Source organism: Accipiter gentilis, chromosome 5 (assembly GCF_929443795.1).
Source record: "Accipiter gentilis chromosome 5, bAccGen1.1, whole genome shotgun sequence".
Lineage (NCBI taxonomy): Eukaryota > Metazoa > Chordata > Aves > Accipitriformes > Accipitridae > Astur > Astur gentilis.
In genome coordinates, this window is record NC_064884.1 from 19,046,712 (window position 1) to 19,069,596 (window position 22,885).

Below are 22,885 nucleotides of genomic sequence, written 5' to 3' on the forward strand. Positions count from 1 at the left end.
CCCATGAATTTAGAAGATTTCCCCAAAATACATTCTTTTAAAATTTACACACACACATGCATGTATATATTGCATGTGCAACATTAACCCACTGTGACTGCTCTCAAGCTGCCAATGCCCAAGCAAGGTACATGAGCTGAGGACGGGGCTAACAGCAGAAGGTATTTCAGAAAGCTTAAAGTAACTGCGCAATTTCTTTATTCGGGAAAAACATTTTCTATTGTTTGGGATCCATGATTAGTGAGATGTGATGGAAGCACCCACTCCAGGAGTTCCTGAGGTCAATAGCAATCATCTCAGCACATTGAACGGCCTACAGAACAACCTGCAAGATTATTCACAATAATTATGTAGGTCTGCTTGTGAATCTGAAACATGGTGTTGATGAGGGACCAATTTTTTTTTTCATATTCCTTGAGGAAAAGGCCTTTTCAAATATACTAAATAAAAAGTTAATGAGGAACAACAAGGCAGGAAAGAAGCATTAGCAAGGAACAAATACCATGTGTTTGGGTTTGCACGCATCTCTTAAGTACATGCGGTGCATATTTCATGCAAGGATTCAGACCATGACACAAACAGTAGGAGGTTGTCAGTCACCGATAGTATCCATATTTACAAGATACTAAAGTAAACAGTTGCAAAAATATCCCACACAAATATTCATAGATGGAGTAACCTGGACAAGTGTAAATTACACTCTGGTATTTGACAAATTTTCAAAGTTTTCTTCTTGACTCATTGTACTTTGTTCTTGAGAGACAGGAGCACCTTTTTCTGGTAACTTGATCCTCCTTTTTGACTTGAATTCCCTTCAGGCTAGCAACGAGCAAATTAGCTGTCTATGCAAAGAGTAAAATAAGCATTGATGAATGGGGGGGGGGGGGGAACCCCACAGATTTTACTCATTTTCATTTGTTCTGCAGCTGAAATGAAGGAAACCTCCTGCACAACATAGCACTTCTTAATGGGGTTCAGAAAACTTTGCTATTACGGGTAAGTTGTGCAATATTTCTGGAGCTGTGCATCTATGTGTCGAATGAAATATTAAAAAGAAAGCAATTCATTGTATGGGAAGCAAATAACTTTCTGCTGCCAGCAGCAGAAGTTTACTTTGAGCAGTTGGAAGCAAATACCCTAAAGAAAAGTATCTGGTTAAGCAGAATAACATCCTGGTTTGACTAAGAACAGTAAAAAGCTTAAACAGGTGGGGTTTTTCCCCCTAACCTAAAAGCCAGCATGACGACCCTTACCACTTCTTGGGAAAAGCTGTTTTTCAGTCATTCTCTCATTTTGTTTAAATACAGGTCTTTTTTTTAAACCTATTCTCTCCAACCTCAGCAGGAGAGCTGGCCCTCCCAGCTAAGGTCCCAGCAGTTGCATTCTCCATGAGAAGTCAACTGCATATGGGCGAGACACAGGCAAATTCACCGTTGGATTCAGTCAGACTTACTCCCTTGCAAAGCAGGAGCACAACAAGCAGCAGGAGGAGCACAGGACTGCTCTGCCATGGAGGAAGTACCAACTAATACCCCAAATGGCTATGAGGTCAACTTCTGTAAATCTTTATAGCTCCTTAACAACTGGCTCTATCTTGGTGTTTATCCAGCTCCTAAGACACTTGACTCTTGGACTGAGCACAAGCAGCTATAAGAGGCTCAAAGCAAAGATCAGAAGCATATTACATATAAACTAAGGGATGCATTATCTGTAGAAACAGTTTATTACACTGGAGCATTTAAGTAGGCTTCCTTCCCTAAACACAGCTAAATTGCCCTGGGCCCTGCCTGCATGCCTGCTCCAGAGGAGATGATGCTGTAGATTTCATGTTTTACAACAGAAAATATGTGCCAGAACCTTGCTACTGTTCAAACCATTCAAAATTGAGTTCTTCTATTGAAAGAAGTTTTAAAAAAATTTATTGTTGGGCAAGACAAACCAAAATGCTTGGGATTGTTGGACCAAACTAAAGCATTTTATTTGGGGCCAATTCAAGACCAACCAATGCTGGCCCAAGCTGCAGTGTGCCCTGCAGGAAGTACAGTTCAGACACTGTTTGCCCCAAATCCTCTTCTGCAGGGCTGGATCCCATATGTCACAAGAGTCATATAACCATAACAAACAGGAGAGAATTAGTCTAGCTGCAGCTCAGGCAAGTCAGGATTCATGACCTACCAAGCCCACACAAGATATTTCCAATTGGAAGTTCCCATATGGTTTGTGTCAAGTGAAAATGTTCTTGCTGATATGCAATGTATTTTCTTCCACTCCTGTCACCGATTTTAAAGTAGCATCAAACCAAAAAAATTATTCTTTTCCCTGTCCCTAGTTCATCAGTAATATCTGACAATGAAAACCAAGACACTATTGAAAGAAAACTAACATTAAACCTCACTTCGCATGCCACAGCAGCACCACATACTCTATTTCCCTACATACAGTGGTCACTTTGTAACTGCAAAAGGCAGAATTAAAAGGGAAGAGAATAAAATGCCTCCATCTCATCTACCTCTCCTCTTCTGACAGTAACAACATCTCAGCTGCCATTGCTCATGCTTCAAAAAACACTCATCATCTCATACAACCTAATAAAGATCCACTTGCTGCAGCCATTACTCCAGCAAATTATAGCCACTGAACCCTCTTGACTGGCTAGTTAGTGAAAGACATCTGGCTTTGAACTTCAGGCACAAATTAATTATTTCTTCATACTTAAAATAAGAAGATGACAATTTTGATTTGTTATGGAGGGTTAATCCAAAAATCATTCTGAGACAGCCTGGTGGTTCCCAATGCAGAACCCTGTATCTCACAGCTATGGAAAGAAGGGTGGAGAAGAGGGCTGGCCATGTCCACCTAGAAGAACCGTTTCCATAAGGCGTCTTCGAGGTCTGATGGAAATCAGGTACCTATGTGGTGGCCTAAACTACTGGGCAGAGCGGAGCAGAATGACAGGGACTTGGGAACCTTCCAGTACCTGGGCTTCATATGAACAGGCAGGAGTCAGATGCAAAACATTTATGCTCCTCTTTTCTAAGCAAATGTTAGAAATATTTGCAATCATGACTGAAGGGATGGCTTTTGGCTTTTGGACTGCACCCTGAGCTCCCTCCCCTCACCCTACCCTAATGCTGCCTGGGATGCTCAGAAGACGCTGGCTTCGCTCCCCAAAGACAAAACCTTATGTTACCATGCACGTAATCAGCCCAGGAAAAACCACCTTAATTACAAAATATGCAACCCTCTGTCAGACCTTTTAAATGAGGGGCATAGACAGAATTAATAATGTTTTTCTTGTGCTGTCCCTGGTGCTCCTTGCTGCCTGGTGCCCTAAATCCACTGCTCTTGTTCTTCCAGCAAAAGCTGATCACTCTGGAGAGCCCGTGACAATAGCGGGAGGCTGCTCCTCGGGAAGGAGGTGCAGAAGGCAAAAGGAGATAAGTAGATTTGACAGAGCCAAGCTCACACAAAATTTTCTTCCACTTGACTGTCCCTCTCCAACACAAAAGGCAAATCTGCTCTGATGAGGTGGTGCTTAAAAAAGGCCACAATGGGAAAAACAAACCTGAAGTTGAGCTTTAGAGCAAAGGCGCGGTGGCGTCAGCTCCGGCAGCCAGTGGGCAGGCACATGGCTGCTGCTCACACGGCTCCCGCTGCCCTCTGTTTGGCATGGTGAGCAGGAGAGGGGTGCTTTCAGAAATCATCTCCCACCACCTTGCCTGCGGCTCACATGGGCAGGACCCAGTAGAGGGTGGCACTAGAGGTGGAGGGCACCCATGGGTGTCACTCTAACCGACTGAAGCAAAACCGCTAGTGGTAGCCATGCTAAACTTCGCTCGAGCTCATCTGCACAAACTGGGATTAGAAAGCCTCAGTTTGGGTAGGGTGCAGCAGCAGTTGCTGGAGAAGAGGGCTGCTCGCTCTGCCCAGATTTCCCTTGCTCTACATGGCTGGGAGGGATCAAGCAACAACCACTGTGGTGCTCAGGCTACTAACTCCCCTTCTGCTACAAACACTTATTGCCAAAAAGTGGAATCTACTTTCTTACCTCTGATAATATCCCTTGGGAGCGGGGAGGTGGGATGGTATCAAAGGGCAGGTCGGGGTACAACCCCTGCACATCCAGCTGGCTGGTGTGAAACCAGCCCCTGTGGCAGAGCCTGAAAATTTAGAGGGCTTAGAGAGCCTTTCAGAGAAATAACAGTGATGAGGAGATGGTCTTGTCTCTGTTCCTCGTGGTTGGGCACTGGCCGCCAGGCTCAGCACCGAAGCTGAGCTCCCTTCATGGTCCTCCCCAGGGCCACACAGGCACTGACAGCCCTTTCAGACACTTCAGTCCTACTAAGTTGCCATGTCCCCTTCGGCTCCAGCTTAATGTATTCATGTCACTGCTATGGTTTTGGTTTCCTACAACTTTCTATCACAGCTTCTGGTGTTTTGCTGTTTGTTTTACAGTGCAGTTATAGGTTAGGATGTGGGATTTTTCCAAATTAAAGCAAACAAACAACAAACCCAAATGCAAGTCATCCAGGAACAAACAAATGTCAGAGAGTCCAAAACATACAATGAAGGTGAAAGTAAACTCAGATCAATGCTGGACACTTGAAAACTTCCCCATAGGGTGCATGCGCGCCTTATTTTTACCTCTTTCACCTTCCACCACTATGTATTGCTAGACACCAGCTACCTAGGATTACCTTGAATAGGCAAACTGATGGAAGGAAAGGGAAAAACTTCTGGTGCACTCCAGAATTTGGGTATTATTTATGTCGCTACATCTAGTGGCATCAAAGTCCCAACTGGGGGAGGGATGAAGGATGGGTAGGAGGTAACTCAGCCATTTCCAGTTCATCTGTCTTTGACTCCACTCCTTCGCAATAAGAGTGTTTAGCCAAAATCCCACAGAAACCTCAAAGCAAAGCTGGGTCATAGCAATAAGCCATCTAGTGTCTTAAAAAAACCCACCCAAAACTAAATGCAAACATCCTTCAAAAAGCAAGTCAAAAAGATTTCTGGTGTTTCTTTTTCAATTCACAGCATTTGCCATTATATCTAATAGCAAGAGTAGTAGAAATGGATAGAAAGCAAAAACTGTCTGGTTTTAGTAATGTGATGTACTTTAAATGACATGAACGAGTAACCAAGAAAGTTAAAGAAAACCTCAGGCTCTGGCAGGCTATAAACCACAGGTATCAGCTTCCCCATGGCAGGTATTGACCACATGGAAGAATAATCTTGCTTTTCTGCTGAAGCAACCTCATCCTTGTTCAAAGGGCTGAGGACCTTGTCTTGCCCGTTCCACCCACCAGTGATGGAAGAGGACTCTCACCTGCCCAGCTCACCACTTGACCTGTCTCCTCCTGGGGCAGCCTGGCAGTGCCTAAAATATCACCAGTTTCGACTTCAAAATGGTTCTGCCAAATACCCTGTTGCTCAGATGGTACCCTCTCAGTTGGGGTTACCAAGCGATATATTTTTACTGTGTTTCCCATCTTTCTTGCCCCAATTTTCAAGATGTGCTTCTCAACCGATGTGAAAGGGCACACCATGCACATGCAGACAGCCAAATGCTGCTCCTGGGTAAACACCAGCAATGTCCCTGTGCCCTTCCTGTGCATGCAGTTATCAACTAGAAGGGGTTTATAGACATCAGTTGCCACGCACAGGAAAAGACTGACTTTTCTGAGCATCCTGTAAATGCTGGGAAAAGAGAAGAATGGAAAGGAAATGGAAGGAGCAACCTGGAAAGGAGAAGGGAAAAACAGGAGACCTTGGCTCAAAGGAGAGAGTTGACCACACTCTTAGCCCTGACTTCATATATAGATGTTTGCTTTTATTAATCTTGGAAAAAAATGTGATGCATGAGCTAAGTCGGCCCCTAGGCAGATTTAACTTGGGTGACCTGAACATCCTCTGTAGATCACCATAGGTCTCTCTGACCTTGGCAGTGACACAAGGATCATATTTTCTCATGGATGAGTTACTCTGGAATAATTCTGCCAATGTATTAGGCATAAATAGCCTTTTATTTAGGATTTGGCAAATACGTTCCCTCTTTCTGCCTCTTACCTCCCCAGACAAAATCTATTTATTAGGATAAGGAAAACCCCACCCTTCATTAAAGCTGGGTACACATCTCAAAGGCAAGACAGAAGCTTAGGTGCTTCATGCTCATAGCAAAGCATTTTCAAACATTGCCTTCAGCAAGATGCATTTTGGAGCTACCTGGTAAGATTTGTTGCTTTTGATTGGAGCGGTCAGCCTGCATATTTGCAGATGAATATACAAATATCTTCAAACACAAAGAAGGGGCAATACATAGGTTGACACTGGGAATGTTTATCTTTGATCGCCAAAACCGAAAACACAATCCTCGCTGTACATCTACATGTAAGGGAAGAGCAGCTTCACTAAAACCAACCAAGTTGCACTGAGATAAGCAAAAAAAAAAAATTAAAAAAAAAAAAATCACATCTTGGCCGTGCAGAAAATTGACCAGTTTGGAAGGAACAGGTAAACAGTGTGTTCTTGGACAAGAGTCAGCAGAGTTTGGATGATGCAGACCTTTCCGTTCAAGAGTTGCACTGGTTTTTGCGTCTGGTCACTTGAGGTCACACCGCAGAGCTCCGAGGCTCTGCAAAAGCACTGCATGCTTCCTCCGCATGACGGAGGTGGCTAAAGTGGCTATTAAAATCAGTTGTTATTCTGATGCCACCTGATTCTTAATTGCTGAAGAAATGGGGACTGAAACCACAGAAAGGGCTTGCTGGCACTAGCTAAGGAAGTATCAGTTTTCGAGGTCAGAATAACATCCCTTAAATATATGAATCAGAGTGGTTCTTTCATGCTGCATCTTGATAGAGGCAGGAAAACATTAGCAGACTATTTTGATGAGGATCAGGATAGTTTTGTTATATATATAGAGAGAGACACACACACACTCAGACATGCACAAAAAGGAAAGAAAATACTTGCAAACCTGTATTCAAATTATAATTATCCTGCCATAGTCAAGTAAATCCTAGTAAATACTATTTCCAGTTTTCACCATCACTCTGAATGAGTCTCTTCTAATAAACTAATAGCATGTTGAGCAGAATGGAAACACAATTTTCCAACTGTTTGTGAACTGCTTGCTTCATCCATACACAACTTTTGCTGTATGGCTGACAACTTACAACCTGGAGGCAAGCGTTTCTGTCTTAAGACTAGGTCATCACCAAGGCTTCTCAGGCAGAAAAGGAAGCCTCCAGTCACAGACCTGCACTCTCTCCCAACGCAACAACAAAGCAGTAATCACCAATTCCAAAACTGGCAATTCTCTTGAGACTTGAAAATGCTTTCACAAATATCTGCCCATTATCTGAACAGTTGCCAACAATGCCAGCCTCTGAACCATTGCTAATCATGCTGCTATTTTCTATGCAAAGCAACTTTGAGTTTTGTCATTTATACTAACTGACTGACCAGCTTCACCTGCAATTCATGGTTTAGGCAGATGAGAAGGGAAGACAGAGATTTTCCTCTATAATTGCCAGTTGAAATTCAAAGTTCAGCTAAAAAGCATTCTTACCTATACTTTACTTAACAGTTTCTGTGGAAAAGACTTTGACATAACCACCATATTTGCAATGAATATGATCTCAGCAGTGACCTAAAGAAGGAAAAATGGACCTGGAGAGGGCAATATGCTCTTGCCTGTAAGACCATGGGGAGGCTCTCCCTTATGCTCACCTCTCACCAGCCCAGAAGGCTTTCTGCACCTGTGAGTTGCACATGAACCTCATGCAAGAACATGCAAGGAGAGGCTCAGGATGGTGGGTGCTATACATGTCAGCTTAAAGGTGACACAAGTTGCAAATAAGGAGGTCGAAGTCTCAAAGCAGTCAACAAACATGCCGGAAAGCCCAACTTTCCGAGGCACTGCATGGATCTGTGCAGGTTATGGCTCCTGCCGGGCAAGCAGAACAGCTCACAAGGAAGCCTCTGCTGGGACATCCCTGGAAGCACCTCACTCAGTTCCCTTCCTCGGATTTACCCTGGAGAGCCATCCCTCAAGATCCCAGATAAGGCATGCTGACAAGGTGCTGAATGAAAGCCCGCACTGCCACTGCCAGTAACCTGCTCTGCCTCTACCCCTGCAAACCTCCAGCACTTGAAACCCAGCACCATTCCCAGCCTTTGCAGTCACAGTTTCCCAAGGAAGCAGTCCTGAAGCACAGTTGGGTCATGGTGCACAATCTGGAGATATTTTTCAGGACAGCATCCAAGTGGACTTGCTTGTTTTCAATATGAAAATAAGAGTTCTATATTTTGCACAGAAACTATTAAAAAACTCCTCCACCTCATCCTGTAGTGAGGATTGCTACAAATATGACTACAAAACAAAGCAGACAAATGAGCCTTTTTGAATGCATATTAGCACACTTAAATGGACTGAATGTGCACCTTGTTAGTTTGGAGTGGAAGTAGGTTTAATTTTGGTTTTACATCTAAAAGCAGGCAAGGAAGGTGCACGGAGAGAAGTCCCAACAGCTGCAGTGCCAGCAGCCAAAGGAACCCACGCCCAAACAGCACAACAAAGCAAAAAGCCCTGAGTTGTTTTGAGTATGGCCATTCCTACCACATCAACTCAGCAACAGGTTTCGTTTCAAGGTTTCGCTCACAGACCCTTTCATCTCATGAAAGGCCTCAATGCTGTTTAGTTGGAAGTTGAGCAAAGTGTTGGTACCAAGTGTCACAAGCCCCATCCATCAGGTTTTATATTTAAGTCCCCAGCTCCCAGAGTCATGTGAAAACCTTGTACCAAAACCACACACACACAGACAAAGCAAGCAACCTTCTGATGGCAGAGAAAGCCTGAAACCTGGCCTCCGAGAGCTAGGCATGGGAATACAGCCACTGTCCCATTCCTTCCCCCCCCCCCCCCCCCAGTATATTAATAATTTTATGAATGCCAAGATCTTTTAACACTTCAGGTTACCAATACAGGTCAACAAAGACAACAAGTGTTATGAGATGCTCAGGCCAGCGTGCTCAGGAGCTGCAGAAAACACACACACACACACACCTGAGCCCACTCCCACTCCTCTAATCTTCAGTGGTACAAAACTCTTTATTCTGCTTCTCCACACTGAGCAAACATTTCCTTCCTAAAGAAATGACAAGTTTTAGCACAGATTCATCCTTCCTTACTCTAAGCATTTAAGTCAGACTGCCAAGCTAAGTGTCTGAGCAAGGCAATTAGTCCTCCTCGAGTCCCTCCACAGTCAATGGAGAGAAACAGAAACTCTCCGGAGGGAAATTCAGGATTGAGATGACTACAAGAACATGTGCATTATTAGCTTTGAATACTGCACAGAACAGTAAAAACTTACAAGCAGCGAGGCTATCGCAAGGAAACTATGGCTAACGAAGGTTGAATATGCCCATCTCTGTTTCTAAACAAGATCTGGACTTCAGGGCGCCTTCTAAAATTACTCAGGATGGAAAGGCTGAATTTAACTCCCATCCATCACCTTATCATGAGCATACAACCTCATGCTTCCTGCCACTGAGAATCTGGGAAAAGGCAAAATTCTACCTCTTATCGTCAAATCAGAATTAATTTCTTCTTCCTATTTTGCCTTACTTGAGAAAACAAAAAGCCCTTCTTGATAGATAGCTAAATTTATGTCTTACCAAAGTGAATGTAAATGCAAGAAACAGGAAGCTTTTACTTGGAAACTGGAATTTCAAGCACTCAGTGGCAAACAATGAACCAAAGAGATAAAGATGCAATGGCAATGGTAGGGGACAGACCTGCCAAACTTCCTGCCCACGCTGACTCAAGAGCATATGTCCTACTACGATACAGACCAGCCATACCGTTTGCTTTTATTCTGGTAATTGGTATTTGTTCCTGTGAAAACCCCTATAAAAACAAGTCAGAAGACCAGACAATAGTAGACCAGCCATCTCTTATAGCCAGATCTTTTACTTAACACTTTAGCAAAAGATGTAATCAGTGGATCTTTGTCCATTTATACAATTCTCTCTGCTGCAATGGGGATTGTATTGCACTCTCCAGCACCCGCCAGATCAGACCATCCAGCCTTCCCCATCACTTCAAGAGATTGATCCGATACTTGAAAGCACATTTGCTATTATCTGTTCCAGCCCTTTGGAAATGACATTACACAGATACTGGGGGGGGGGGGGGGGGGGGGGGGGGGGGGGCGGGGAGGCAGGCAAATATTGCCACTTTTTTATTATTCCTGCCATTCCCTCGCTTGTAATAGCTGAGAAGTTCCCAGGTCAATGGGATTATTTTATCTTCCTCCCCCTTCCTTTATCTCCTCCCTCACCCCACAGGTATCCATGTCCAAATGGGACACTTCAGCGGGGGGTTTGCTTGACCCGGGTCACTTGAAGGTCAAGCTTTTCACCACTTGCTAATGCAAAGCTTCCCCCCAGCCCTCCACAGCCCGGGAGTCCTGGGCACCCCCTCCTCATGCACCCCTCTCCTGGCCGCAGGTGCAGATGGAGAAGGCAAATGCTCCTCAGTGCAGCTACAAAAGCAAAATCCTCCCCGTATGGCAACTGGAACATGTTTTGTGTTTTTAAATTAACAAAGCAAAAGGAGAAACTCCTGAAAAATCAGCTCAGCAGAGACTTTATTCCTGTACTAAACTTGAAGGATGGGAGGCTTAACTAGTTAGGAGCAACACAGACTATATTTTTGCTTACGAGAAGAAAGATCAATTTTTATTTAGATTGATTTCAAGATTTACATGCGAGAAATGGATACAATTGGATCAAAGATATACTAAAACAAATAGCTGACTCCCATGAAAGCCAATAAAACCAAAACAAATTTCACAGATCTCATCTACCAGCATTTGAGATTTGTTTTATTTCATTATTTTGTATACATTTACGGAGCAGAAATTTGCTCAACTCTTTTCCACTTTCTTTTACTGAAACAGTAAGACTCTCTGCAGAATATTTTCTACTTGAATATTATCACCAGGACAGCATATGGCAAACTAGCAGCAGGCAGTTTATCTTCATCCTCTTTGTAAGCTAAAATTAGCACAATGCTTTTGCAACAGTGTATGATTTATTCAGACCAGTACGATATACCTAATACAACTTCAGATCCATCCCTGGCTAACCTCCATTATTCAAGTAAATTGATTGCTAATTTTAACTGAGTATTAATATGTTTAGTATCAAGTTGGCATTTATCAACTTCAGAGGCACTTTTAAGTTTAATACTGTCATTTCACCTACACCAACTGCAACAGTAAATAAAATTTGTGTATTAGTAACACACAAAATTTCAATTCGACTGTAGGAGGTATTTCTAATTTTTATTAAAACATTATATATGGAAAGCCATGCTGCAAAATTGCATAACTGTGCATACCCTGCTTTTCAGTGATACAATATAATTAATCATGGTGAAGAGCAGATACACCCGTGTCATGACTAACATGCTCCTCCTGCTGCAGCCTGAATTCCTGCAGACTGTTAGCTGGTTACTTTATTGGGATTCCATTCAACCAAGTCACCAACTTCAGATTTCCTGACGATGTGGCTATGTCAGCCCTCTCTACTCGCCAGTCTGCTGTTCAACTTGGTAAATTATGGCCACCTCAGGGGTTTTTTAGCTGAATTAAATATGTGGTGAGACACTAATGTTAGCACCGCTTGCTAATTTGTTTCTGGTAGCTATAACACCAAGGAACTTAGCACAACGCTCTTTCTAAAGGAAATACAAAAGATCCCGAAAAAGCCCTGTACTTTGCAAGGGTGGTTGTTTTACTACCTTTCTGGCCAGGTTCACAGAATAAATGTGTAATAGTGGGAGGTAGTCACATCCAAGCCTATATATGAACAAACACACACACAAACTATAAATATTTATACACTGACATTCAAAGATTTTGTGGCTCAGTCTGCTCACCAACTGACAAAACAGCCTCCTGCTTTACCTACAGCCCATCACAAAACTACAACACGGCACCAAGTCTGACTGATAGTTATACTGAATTAATATTACCACTATTCCTTCTTTTACACAGCCAGTCTCTGGCAAAATTTGAATGAGTTACTCCAGATAGATACAGAAAAAAAGAAAATGGCCAGAATCCTGTGCCAAAGCCTCTCCTAGGGCATCCTCACTGCCACAGCCAGGGACAGGAGAGGATAAATAGGAGATGCTTTACTAAGTGGTGAAGGAAGGAGGCATGAGCATAATGTTTTAACCCCACTTTGTTGCATCTTTTCCACCCCCTGCAATTTGCCTGCATCTTATCCCATACTCTTTAGGAAGAGGCTGCTACACTCTGACATTACAGTGCCCTGAAAGAAACACAGTTTTAAACTGTGACACTTTACTTCAAGCAGTTCAGCTAACACTGACCACATTATCTCCTTCCCCTGCTTTACGAAGGCAGCTGATGCAGAAGTGCATGTGCTGTAACCCAGAGCCCCAGGCAGGAGCACCACAGTGGGGTTTCTCCTTCAGTGCTGTCTGTGCTGGGGAGGGAGGAGATCCTCTTGGCACGGCAACGAGAGCAACAAAAGGTTCTCCACCCTGCAAGCCTTGCTTCCATGACCTTCACTTGCTGACCAGACAGAGCTAAGATATGCCTTCTTCTGAAGTCCATCGGGACGCTACAGACTCCAGAATATTTTTAGCATGCATCCATGTGACACTAACTGTTATTCAGAGAGCTGGGGGAAGATTTAAGAATCAGTTAGGTTATGTCCACCACCTTTAGCTTCTTTCTGAGGTCATAAGTGGTGCCTCCTAGTAGGTCTTCTCCTGCCCTTCTGCAAAAGATGAATTTACAGCCCTGAGACAACAGACGGTATCAGAGTTGCAAGAGCCATCGCTCTCCTATGGCACAGGATCAGTCACAGAAAAACAAAGGACTAAAGGACAAGTACTTGAAAAGGCTGCCCCCACTATATTTTTATTTATTTTTATGATGTTTCTTCTTTCTGACACCTCCACATTATGCTTCTGCAAAGAGCAACCACAAAAAACTGCCTGCAAACTGTGATTGAGATTTTCAATGCTCATGAGGAAAAAAATTCTTTAAAAAATAAAAATCTATCTATCTATCTATCTGTCATCTGTGGCTATTAGACACCAGAGATACCACCTGGTGATGAGGAAGTTCCCAAGCCACAGAGTGCCAGAGGGTGGCAGAGGGCTTGCCTTGATGTGACACTGCTCCCACGGCATGTCACAGGCCCAGCCAGGCTCTCCCGTGTCCTTTCCCACCTCCCAAGCCCTACCAGCAAAAGTTGAAGTATGCCAAACCCAAGATAAAAAGGCTACATGAAGGAGGCATAATGGCTAAAGAGACAAGCCAGAGAGATAGAAGGTTTTACCAAAGACACCCTTGTTCAAAGAGCCACCAGAGCACCGTCAGGCATTTGCTTAGTCACAGCCCTGCGATCCCACACCAGCTAGGGGAGAAGAGACATTGGGTCTATCTCTCTGGTATTTTGCATGGCACTGAGTAGTGGGTCACCAGGCCAGCAAGAAGCAGTCCCCGATGAATTACACGGTGACAGGTGGCTCCGCTGCCGCCAAAAGCCGCAGGGGCTGCCCTGATCGCCCAGAGAAGGTCCCCGTCTCATTCATGAATTTAAAAAAAAAACAAAAAAAAACCCCGTGTGCATCAATGTGCTTAGAAAAAATGATGTCAGCATCTTACAGTGTTGATCCTATTAATTAATCTCTTGAAGAACGCCCCCTCACCCACAAACATATAATGTAATGCCAGCTTAATCTTACCTAAAAAAAAAATACAATGCAATAAGATTACTAGTCTGACTCTGCTAACTGTTACAGCACTGCTTAATCCTGCATTTCAGTGCTTTAACAAGCTCCTACAATATTGTAGAGAGTTTATCAGAGCAGTTGTCGAGACAAGAAGGACTTAGGTTTTAAACAATATAATTCCATCGTCTTTTGTGCTCTTTACGCATTATGTTTATACAATGACTTTCATCCCAGAAGATCTCAAAGCCTATTGCCTGTTCCTGTCTCCACTGAAATCTTCCTTTCAGGTTTCATATTGGAGCAGGATTAGAAATGAAGAAGAAATATATATATATATATATAAAAAATATAAAATATAGATATCTATATATATAAGGGGGGCTTATAGCAGCAAGATCTGCTGGGGCAGGAGGCTCATCCCTCCTGTCCCCCAAATGCAGCTGGGACAAGGCGACACCAAACTGGCCCCCTCCTCCCAAAAAACTGCAAGGGAACCCACCTGAGACCCTGCCCCAAAAAGCAGGCACAAACGTGACCTGTGAAAGTATCATCCCCCCATCCCTGCAATAACTTTGCCATTGTCCCCAGGCTGCTCTCCCACCAGCACAGCCCCACTCCGGCAACACACACCCGCAGCAACGCATTTCCCAGTCTTTGCTGGTTATAGACATATTAAGCTTCCCATGGAATAGGAGAAGAAAGCTCTGCTCCCTCCCTGTAATTATCAAATCAGCCCGAAAATGAGGAAGAATTGAGAATCCTCATTATAGCACATCGTAAAACATGGCGAGGTCTCGCGCTCACTGTATGTTATTGGCGCAGTCTGCCAACAAAACTTCACAAAGAGCGCAGGAATTCATGTTTGCAGAGATATTAAAGTCATAAAAGGGGAAATTTGTATTTTATTTTCCCACAGCCTAAATGAAGGTGAACCAAGCAAATTTGGCAAAGAGTGCTAGTCAGATGCCATTTCCCACAGAAGCGCTGTATTTTCCTCTGGGAATAAAACATTTTCCTTCAACTACTGTTTATAACTCTTATCAGTTCAACAGCAATAGAGCCATCAAGTCCAATATCTTGTGGAAAAAAGTCAAGGTCAACAAGTACTTGCATTTTCGTTTATCTTTAGCTGCAATTGCTACTGACATTCAATTGGGTAATAAACATGAGGACTGTCAAATGCTCTCAGCAAACAGGTGATCCAAAAGCTATCAGAGAGAAAGAGGCTACCGCCAGGTAATCAAACAATTCTGTTGCAACAATTATGATTTGAGTGCATTCATTTACAGAAGCAATCACCTGTCAAATTTGAATGAATAGCGTCAAACCATTCCCACCACCAGGGTAATAAGGGCGAGAAAATACAAACTATGTCTTACTTTCTTCCCAACAAAAGCATGCCAGCATTAGCAACAGCCATCAGAAGAAGGATAAATGAAAAAATCCAGTATCTTATTTCCTGAACTGAATTTTTAAAAATTATTTTAACATAAAAACTAGAGGAGATCAGTCCAAGTAGCTCAATCTCATGTCGATCTCTCCCAGGAGCAATAACGGGTGTTTAGGAAACCCGTATAGATACAGGGGGGTACACAGAAGCAGCTGTGCCACAGCTCTGACTATCAGCACTTGGGCAGCTTCCTGAGCCAGCGGCTGCATCTGGACCAGCGTTTTTAATAGCTACAGAAGGACCTATTTTTCCAGAAATTGGTCTAATCTCTTTTTGTCCCCTGCTGACCTCCACAGCACACTGTAGCAATAAATTTAACCCAACACGTGAAACATTTTTGTTTGTTTTAAACCTGCTAACACTCTGAAAAGCTCCTGTGCCATGAACACCCACCCTTAGTTCTTGCATTACGGGACGAGCACCCACTTTCTCCATACATAATTCATTATTTTAAAGACTTCTCTTCCAACCTTAGTCATCTTTTCTTTTCCCCTCCCAGCATTTCACGTGAGAGATAGGAAAATGGTTTACGCCAAGCAGCCTGATGGCACACCCTGTTGCACCACTAATCCAGAAACACTGTGTGTTTACAGGTTTATACTCATTGCGATAAAATGTTTCTCAAAAGCGGAGACCACCTCAGGAACATGAATTTGCTTTTTTAACCTCCTATTTAAAGAGGTCAGTGATGCACACCTGAAGTCACACTCTGCCTGCATCAGACAGCAAAAGACTCAGCTGAAGCCACCAAGACCTGGAGAGGCAAATGGGGATAGTGCTGGTGCCTTCAAGATGGAAAGCATATGGGCCATACGGGAAGCTCATTGGCTTTGATGAGCCACCACAACCTAAAGGAGCACGGCCAGGTTGTGTAGGGGAAAAAAAACCCCACCAGAATAAAGGAACAATTTTTCTAAATCAAATCATAGCAGTGATCTTCAAAACACAAGACTCAGGTACTGCTAAAAAAGGGTATCTTGGACATCAAAAACTTCAAATCTATTTCTACAACTACTTGCAGCCAAACCTCTCTCTGCCCCATCCAAGGAGGAAAGAAACATGCCCTTCAGTCCTACCTGACTATACTTGAGTTTTTAGGTAACGGCCCGAGATGTGATTTAGCAACGTAGTATTTTTCACCGCTGTTCCCTGCTCGGCACATTCAAGACCTTGTCCTCAGTAACATACCCGGGGCTATGCAGACACACTTTGGGGCCTGCAAAAGCCCTGCACTGCTGATGGGACGGTCAGTTCAGGGTCAGGGCCACGTTCTTACATACACGTCTATGTATACACAGACTTGCGCACAGCCACACAGATGTTTAATGGGCTAGACATTTCTAAGTTTAGAAAAACTTGCCAAGAAAAAGAAAGAAAAAAAAAAAGGACTCCAGCACATGAATTTTGCTGCTTGATTACAGGCAGGCCGAGAAGTCAGGAATATTTGTATTTCCATAGCCACTTTAAAGGTAAACAGTTCCCAAAGTCTTTTTCCCTTCTTTCGCTCTGCCAACGATGGCAATAGCTTCAGCCTGAAGGATCTGCCTACTGACGTGATCACCTCTCTGCTCCCCTCCTGGCTGGAAGCCTTTCCTGAGCAAAGACTGAAAGTTGCATTAAACCATGCTGAAATGGTTGTGCTGGTTTTGAACTGCTTATTATCTCTGGGGGCTGATCTGAAAAACAAGTTGATACTTAGACAGAGAAATTCAAGTTTCCCCTAAATGGCAAATGGGAGGAAGGAAGGTTTTTTACAAGGAAAAGAATTCGTTTACAAGTGTGTTACCCACAATTTAGGCAAAACAAGCAACATTTATAAGTATTTAAGTTAGCTTTGCCAAATCGAAAGGAAAAACGCCTGGTAATAACAGACGTTGGGAGCTAATGCGAACGATTAAAATAAATCCTGACACCGGGAATAGATTGATGCTTGAATCATGACAGACACCCGCTACCAAGTGAGGACACTCTCCCATGCACCATACTGGAAGCGTAACCCTGCCTAGCTGAGACATGGAGGCTTAACGCTGCCGAAATCTAACTTTAACAGCTGAATCAGACTGATGAGACCAAAAAAAAAAAAAAAACCACCAAACCAGAAGGACGAAAAAAACAGTTTCACGCCCTCCGGCTTTAGAGCAGAATGATAAATTGACATCATGTTGTTATGAGCATAATCTTCAACTACTCAATCACTGTTAAAAAATAAAACATGATTCTGAGGAGATAAAAATAATTAATGCTGGTACTGCTGAAGAATATGCACCTACACGAAGAGTTTCAAATAAATATGGGGTTGTTTTAAATCCTGTATCTCACGTCAAAGAGTGAGCACAGGTGCTCACACTGATTTAAAGCAAACCGAGCGCTGCCCACTTGATGGAAAAGCAAGGAAAGAAAAGGGGATGGCAAAGCCTCGACAAGAAAACTGATACCGGTCCATTTCCAAACAAGCCTATTATGCTTAATTCAAGATTCACAATACATAAAGCGCCAGAAAAAATACCAGGAGCAGCCCCTGTTGACTAATGCCCTGTCTCTTCCAATCGAGGGTCACATCCAGTCCAACCGATCGCATGATAATGGCATCAGAAAAGGTCAATCAAAGACAAGCCGAAGCTTCCACTGCCTGGCTGACCTTCGGAGCTTGTGACAAATTGCTATCAGTCAATGTCAACTAATGACAGTGGCTCTTTGGCTAATCAATTGTTCTAAAAATGATCAAGAAAACTACTCGCAGGACAGCTCATTTTCACATCAATGCCTGTGAAGTATGAAAAGCTCATTTTTTTTGAGTTTTTAATAAGCTCATAAGTAAAGCAGTTACTTGGTAACAGGGGTCACCTTAGTGAAAAGACAGAACCTTTGTCTGCCTTTTACATATTCTTTTATTACCATATTATAGTGAAAATATGCCATGCCATTACTATGCCAGAGGGCTACATAATAAAGTAGGTAATACTTCATACAATTTTTTTTTTTTTTTTGAGATAAATACTTCTGTGGTTAAGGGGCCTCTGTTTGGATGTAAATAATTGTCAATACACTCTCCACATATTTAAATGCAAAGCAATCACCACCGGCACACAGGTGATGTGCCTGCTCATTACTCACCCAAACTTCACGTGACAGAGCCGGTACGAAAAGCCACGCTGCAAAATCCAGCCACGCTGGAAAATCCAGCAGCGCTGCAAAATCCAGCAGCGCTGCTGGGAAGTTAAGGTCTAACAGCAGCTATTTTGTTCTTAAACCCATCCACCCCATGCAAGTGCATCTTATTCCAACTCTTTCCAACAGAATTCACATTCGGTAGGAAAACTGCATGCTCCGAAACCCCCAAAGCCCTGCAAAAGCAAACAGATGTTTCCGCCTTGGAAGGATTCTACATGTAAAAGCCAACGTGGAAATGCACACAGTTTTGGGCTGTGGGACATACACCACGGTTCTCCCCGTATAGCAAAGAGGCAGCTGTAGACTGGAGATTTCTCCATCCCTTCATCATACCCACCTCTCCCAGCATCATCTTCAGCTACTTCTCAAAGCCTTATAGCCAGGCCACACTCAAATCTGCATTCACACATTAAATATTTCCAAAACAACAAATCCACACTGGTCTAAGGCTTGAGAAGTTCTGGCACAATTATGCTTTGTTTTTCCATTAGGAGAGCGTTAGGTGATGTACATCACAGGGCATCACACCACAAGAAGCCTCTTGAGAAGATGCCGCATTGAGAGGGAACAAGGAGCCATCGTTCAAGCATGGCACCGCTTTTTACTTGGGTTTACCTCTTTACTTGGGTGACTCTCACCCACAGCACCTGTACTGCCGAAAAGGATTTACCGCAAGGAAAACATCCCTCGCCAACCCAACCACCCCCAAGAGCAATCCCCCACCTCACCACGGAGAAGGGGGGGAAGCGCTAAACAAGAAACATTAAAACTTTTGTTTTCCTCCGAGAAACTGCAAAGTGACAGCAGTTTCAGGTTACACGCTAAACCTGCCTTGCTATGGTAGTTTTTCAAATTAAAATATCTTCTGTGGCCTCAGCCACTCTCAAGCCATCCATAGGCAAGAAAGAAAGGAGGCAGGGCAACACTTAAGCTCAGCCATAATTGGAAGTATGTGAAAAATGAAGTGTCAGTTCGGTCAATAAAGGGCAAAGGTGAAGGGGAACTGCAGCCCAAACTCGGTGCGAAATGTGCTCATTAAGACACCCAATCCGCGGGCTTCTGCTCACCTATCCCATTAGTCATCGGCCATCTGACCGCTTCAAATGCCTTGCCTCCCTGCTCTTATTACTTTTCTTCTCCCATGTTTAAAAAAAAAAAAAAAAAAAAGGTGAGCTGGTATATAAATCCTTGCTCAGTCAACTGGAACATAATGTGGCCCTTCTCTCCCCCTCTGTCCGGCTCTGCCGCCTGCCTTCGCAGCCTCCAAACAACTGCCTTGAGATTCCCGGCAATAATAAATGCAATTGCCTTTTTGCCTATAGGTTGCCTGAACTCCTACAAAAGCCTGAAAAAACCCCGTTGCAGCCACTGATACATTTTTATAAAGAAATATCACCGCTTTCTACTCCCAGCTTGAAAGAGCAACAATTATTTGGAGGTTAAAAAAATGTTTTGAACCCAGGCTGAGGCTTGCACCAAAAAAAAGGGGGCAAGAAACAATATGCACAACTAGGAGACACTGATGGATTATTTTTTGTTTTCTTCTAAGCCATGTAGGAGAGCTAAACATGGGAATTAAAGAGCCCCACTCTAGATTAAAAGTGATTGTACCAAGCCTTTGTTCAGCATCCTCCTGGCCTGACTATTTGAAAAACAAACAAAATAGATCTGTTAATACCCCAGACAGGAATCTTAAAGTTAGAATATGCAGTAAGACAAAATAGCTTTGCTGTGAGCTCAGCGTCACCTGCCCGTACCTAAGAACTTGCTTCTCTTTTTTTTTTTAATAGAATTTAGCAAGTTATTTCTCCACTGTGTAAATTCTGATCTCTTCGCACCATTTGGAGACAGACCTCCAATGGTCCTTCACGATAAGTTCAGAGCAATGGGAAAACAGCCCGTGAAACTTTTTCATAATATTATTCTGCATTCCTGTACTATAACTATCCCTTACGATGACACAATACCAGGCCTTTATAAGAGGTTGCGTCAACGTGCTATGCGATAACATATCCTGCTGTTCAGTGGCATGAGACCCCAGAACAGCTCCCTAGCAGTTAAATATGGATTTCTACAATAGATCAAAGCAGCTGGGAGTCATTACTATTTACTAAGGAAATAAATTTACATGTTAAAAAAGACTTAAAAATGTTTACAGGAAGGAGCATCTCTCTCCTGTTTTCAAAGGTAGTAATTTGATGTGTGTTGTGCAGAGGGACATAAACAGGTTAAAAATGCACTTTGTGAGGATTAAAAGCAGTGATGAATCCTGTAAAGAAGAAAAATTTCCAAAAAGCCCAAAAATAGACCTTAACATAGTCTGGGTTAAAGACTAAGGGAGAAAAGAAAACTCTTACTAAGGGGCTTAATCTTTCCAGTCTGTGTGCCTCTCTGAAAATGCAAAGCTTGCACTCACATCCTTGTGATACCTTCAGCCAGGTTGGAAACCCAACCCAGAAGGTGCTTTTACCTACCTCAAAAGGGGAAGTAGGTTGTGGGAACAACCTAAAAATAGACAGTTTTAGAGGGTTATATTTCTGGCGATTAGATTTGGGTTTTTTTTTAAATGGCAAATGTGCTCTTGACAGATGGAACCAAAAGGAACTTTTACAAACTCCTAAAAATAGGGAAGCCCATAATATACTGAATATATGTCATGCAATGCATGCTTCTCGAGTTAACTCCTGTGCTCACAAGTATGAATGTGTGGGTCCCCAGCCTTTCGCTGCCACCCCTCTGCGGCACCCGGCTGCTGCGGCACTGCCATGCTGGCTGCTTCTGCTGCCAAGAAAAGCATCCAGCAGAGGTGAACACCGAAGTTTGACCACAGTGTTGCCACTCATAAAGCCGTAGAAGAAAAGCCTCCAAATCATGACATTTTGAACTTAAATGTAGTTGAGGAGAGGCAGGGTATTTGCTATCTTTTTCTTCTCTTCCCTTTTGGTCATTCAGGATCACGGTTTTTTACTTCTTCCCCATGTGGGAAGGCTAAAACCACGTGTTTGTTTTTTTACAGGAGGTGTATATGTAGGCGTGGCTGTGCTTAAACAAATGAGATTCCCCTATAACCTCAGCCTTCAGAGAGCTTCAAGCAAACGAGACATAAAACAAGGCTCAGAGAGACCACCGCTGCCCTTCCCACATCCCCGTTCCTCAAAAAAAGGCCATTTCCATAGGTGGCAAGTGGCCTGAAGGCAAGCCTCAATAACAGAGACCCCCTGGACAGGGTCTCCTTTCCAAAACTTCTTTCCCAGACTTGGCCTGAGAGCTCCAGTTAGCAAATTCCCTTTTTTTTTTTTTTCTACTCTTTCCTAAAGTTTTAATGCAATGAGCCTTCTTCACGAAACGCATCTATCAAGTGCTGGCAGCAATTCCAGCCTCAATAAACCTTACTCTGGCATTTGGGTAAAAGTTTCAGAACTAGCTAAAGCATCCCTGACAAGTCTTTCTGCGGATATTCAATAGGACTCAAGCTCTAAAGGCACTTTAGAAAACCCTTTCTGACTGAGATTAGCATGCACCTTGCTAGGAGCTGACCAGGATGGCGATGATAAAACATCAGATACAACTGGCACTCCAGACTAATAAAATGCCACATTGAGGAGAAAATGAAGACCGAAAATCTTAAAAAGTATACCAGGAAGTGAGTAGCTCGATTTCCAAAGGGCCGAAGAGGTTTAGGAGCATGCTGGCAAGCCTCCCCGCAGATGTTTTGTCCACGCACATATACACATGAACACGCGCACATCCACCTAGTAAGAGAACAGCCCTATCCGAGCACAAAAAAATCCTCCAAACACCGTGTTTTAGTTCAAAGCCTGTTTCTGCAGCAGCTTTTTCACCCTTAAAAAACCCGTGGATTTAAAGTTTGCTCCAAAAGCAAGGGGCTCTAACGAACATGTTGACACCACTTCAACTATAGCATTGTGAACAGCACCACTAGAATATATACGTATACATACTTGAAAGAAAAAAGGCCCCCTGAATTTATGTTGGATATCATTTTCCAGTAAAAGTCAGAGGTCAGAAGGTTACCAGTTTCTGCCTCAGCTCTGCAACAGTTTACTATTCCAGGCCCCATTTTTACTAGGCTATACTTGCGATGAAGTCAGCAACTTTTCTTTAAACAATAAAGTGTCACAAATACTTAAAATCCTATAAAAGAGATGTTATTCACCATGTACATTAGGTCCATGCGTATAAAAAATTAAAATATACTGTTTAGTTTAAAAACTAATCTTGTTAAATGCAGACTTTGCAATGCTAATCAGTACTGTTCAACCTTTTTTTGGAAACACAATTCCTTTGTTGTCTAACAGCACTTGAATGAAACATGATCATAAAACCAGATTTAAAAGTATATACCTATTGTGAGTTCAGAGTCAACTTCAACAAAGCACTTTCTTTTATATTCAGATTAAGGATCCTTTTTAAATTTTAATTACATTAAATTAACACTAAATCCACTGCAGTTGGTC

General features: G+C 43.0%; 1 protein-coding gene across 7 annotated transcripts in view; it reads right to left on the bottom strand.

Moving 5' to 3' along the window:
• Positions 1-22,885, bottom strand: part of MEIS1 (Meis homeobox 1) — a 110,683-nt gene that overhangs the window by 58,127 nt on the left and 29,671 nt on the right. The window lies entirely within an intron of this gene.